A 3387-nucleotide genomic window follows, 5' to 3' on the forward strand; every position below is an offset into this window, starting at 1 on the left:
TTTTACAAATCTACTATTTCCTGCAAAGTGACTCTTGACTCTCCCATGTTATAGCATTATCTTAATATATAGCCAACCATGTTTGTCTGCGATTTGTAACTGTGATGATTGTGTCCCTTGACCTATCAATCCTTCACTCTTTGCATTGCTTCTAAGATAAATACCAATCACTACAAGAAAGCATATAAGTTGCAATAACGTTTTAGCAACAACAATGATGTTGTTGCTAAATATCAGTAAATGACAACAACTCTATTTAGTTGTTGTTATATCACAAAAAATTTCACCCACAAAAAATTTCTTGTTGGCTAACAATTTAATTTTGTTGCCATAACCTTTTGGGTAATATAATAATTTTAAGATATAAATAAATTGGCAATAATAAATTGTCAGTGTTGCCAAAAATATTTTCTTGTTGGTAAAATATTTATTTTTCTCAATAAATTATTTGACTTGTGGCCTCCTAAAGAATACCTGCCCTTTTTTATTTTTATTTTGGCTCTCACCTTCCCCAATTAGTTCAACCCTTGGACTCGTGCTTTGTGTTAAGAGGTTCAAATGAGCGACAACCTTATCTTCCAGTGTTGGGGCTATGGCTTGAAATCGTAAGCTCCTTCATCTCTAGTTTTAGTTGTTTCTAATTTAGGGTTTCAATTCCTTGAATGCTTCGATTTAGGTTTTTAGTTAGCATGTCCTAATCAGCATCGACAAATTTTTCAAAGAAAAAATTAGGGCAACAAATTAACCATTTTCTTACAGGTTCTAAATAAAGATAGTGTGGTTCATCCACATCAGTACTTATAGCTCCATTCCAGTCTAATCAATGGTCTCATCTCTTATACGGTTGGTATTTCTATTTTACCTTTTTTTAATTATGTTCCTTTCTATTGATTGTAGATTCACAAGCAGATCGTGACTATAATTTACTTATTTTTTGGTATATTTGTGCTTTTTGGAATTGGGATAGATGTAGTTTTTAGCAGCTACTTTGGCTATATTTTTTGGGTTGTAATACTACTAAAGAATAGGCTACTTCTGGCTTTGCGGATCTCTCTTTGGTTATGTTACTTTGATTCTCACATCTCATTGTAAGTTAGTTCCTGCTCTGTCTAAATTCATATTTTTAGCATCTATGTTTGAAAATTGAATTAATGCAATTCAATTGTACTGATTTTAAAATCAATAGTGATGGAAACTCAGAGTGGAAATAGTTACATCTAGTGATGTGAGTATTACTATTGTTCATCTTGAGGAAGATATTGTGTTTGTTTCTTGTTTCAATAAATATTTTGGGTTCCAAGGAATTGAATGTTTTGTGAGATTAGGTGTTATCTGTTCTCTTAGAAAATTAAGTGAAATCTAATCATTACTGTGATTTCAACTAGGAGCATAAGAGGATTAGTTGCCTTTTTAAAATTAAAACTATAGTGACCCTTTTGTTCCTTAGTTTTATTGATAAATCTTAGTGTCTTTCACTAAGGAATATTGAGGTTCAAGAAGTAAATCCATGTTTAGAGAAAACTAATTGTATTATAAAGCTAGCACTAATGAAATGATGAAGCATTTTTTTTTATCAGAGTGTTGTAGTAATTACAAGTGACAAAACACCAGAAGAAGAAACTCTTTGCAATATTTAAGGGATTTCAAGAATAAATCTGTGTGTCGTGCATCCATAAAGCCTTACTTGTACTACCAATTATCATTCAATCACTACTTTTTTATAAGCTGCTAGTGCAGGTTGGTAGTTCCACTTGTATATTTGGGTGCTACCAATTATACTTGCGTTGTTAGAATGTGTGAGCTTTACATAAAGTAAAGGCTCTTTCTTTTGTCCCAGGATATCGCAAGTACGGAGAGAAAAACAATTGCTAATACACTGAAACATGAGATGGAGAAAAAGAGGTAATTCTCTGCTTTAATAGAAACCTTTATTGTTGAATGTACAGTAGGGATTTAAACACATAAAAAGAAATATCCATATATTAACCAATAAGAAATGAAACCTTTGATCTGCAAAGAGAAAGTCGTACCAAATGCAGCAGGTCATAGTATATATTTTCTTGACCCATAAGCCCAGTTTCTATAAGTCAATCAGTTTATAGATACTTGTCTTAAATACCGGAGCTGTTGATATTTAGTGTAGTATCTTATCTTCCTTATTACATGACATACTTTAAGGAAAGATCTTGTATGAAGTGTTATGGGGAAACAAAACATTGCTATTTTAGCTTATTTCATCTTGGAAGGATTCTGGCTAGGATTACGTCTATATTTGCTGCCTCTGGTTCTCTTGTTTGAGGTTCTGCTAAATTTGCCTAATTGGAAGTCGATTATCAATGACAGGGTGGTTGAGAATCTAATTTTAGATTGAGACGCATACTGGATTATCGGAAACCATTAAAACAAAACTATATAATTCACTTGATCTACTGATTTTGTTAAAGATCACTTAGTCATTTGCAATTTCATTGTATTCACCAGGACTTGATTTGAGAAAAAGGTTTTAACTTAGCATAAAGAAAGAAATTACTCTTTACAAATTTCGTATACGGAGAACTTGATTATTTCTGTTGCAACTAAGGTGGATTGTTCTCTAATCAATTAGGAATAATAATTAAATATTTAAAATTATGTCCTACCTTTATCCTTCTTTATGTTAGGCAGCCTAGGAGGAAACTCAAGGAAGAAGGCTATTGTTTATGTTCTAACACTATGCATTACTGAATGCATCTTTTTTTTCCCTAGCAATGGTCCAATATTTCTTGCAGCTTATAATTATGATCATGGCATGACTGTTTTACATGTTTCTAGTAGGGTTGGACCTGCTGTGTAATTCCAAATGCACAACCAATTAAGTTTATTTGAAGATTCTTGATTTTCTCGATGAATTGGAAAAACTATGGAGGAGATTGAAATTGATGAAACTAGTGTCATATTGTGAATTGTATCTTTTATTCCTCTACTCTGTTTTACGACCTTCACATTCTTGCTACTATTTATACTTGTTGATCGTATAGTGCTATATTTTTGAAGAAGAGGATGAGGCAAGTCTATAAATCATGTGTCACGACCCAAAATCGACCGTGGTAATGGCGCCTCTTGTGGAACTAGGCCAATCTCAACTCTACAACCCAACATAATAAAATAACTTAAAAACATGATAGAAGCAGTTAACATTTAAGAAATCCTTTTGAAAACATAATAACTCCCAAAGTGTAATACAAACCAGCCCAAAACTGGGGTGTCACATAGTACATGAGCGTCTATTCAGAATACAATCCACTACAACGTATAAAGGAATAACTAAAAATACAACTGATAATAAAGGAAGAGAGTCAAGGCCTGCGAACGTTGTGCAACTACCTTGATAGTCTCTTAACTCTTGGG

The 3387-nt window shown here is 32.7% G+C and overlaps 1 long non-coding RNA gene across 2 annotated transcripts; it reads left to right on the forward strand.

Annotated features, from left to right (window-relative positions):
- The first annotated feature begins 470 nt into the window (after window positions 1-470).
- On the forward strand, window positions 471-2952 carry LOC107824237 (uncharacterized). Of its 2 annotated transcripts, XR_001656814.2 has the most exons (4): window positions 471-605; window positions 760-843; window positions 1838-1902; window positions 2815-2952. It is a non-coding gene; the product is annotated as an uncharacterized LOC107824237 (long non-coding RNA). The 2 variants fall into 2 exon arrangements; XR_012700030.1 differs by lacking the exons at window positions 1838-1902; window positions 2815-2952 and having other exon boundaries at window positions 760-844.
- The last annotated feature ends 435 nt before the right edge of the window (window positions 2953-3387 follow it).

This window comes from Nicotiana tabacum, chromosome 16 (assembly GCF_000715075.1).
Source record: "Nicotiana tabacum cultivar K326 chromosome 16, ASM71507v2, whole genome shotgun sequence".
Lineage (NCBI taxonomy): Eukaryota > Viridiplantae > Streptophyta > Magnoliopsida > Solanales > Solanaceae > Nicotiana > Nicotiana tabacum.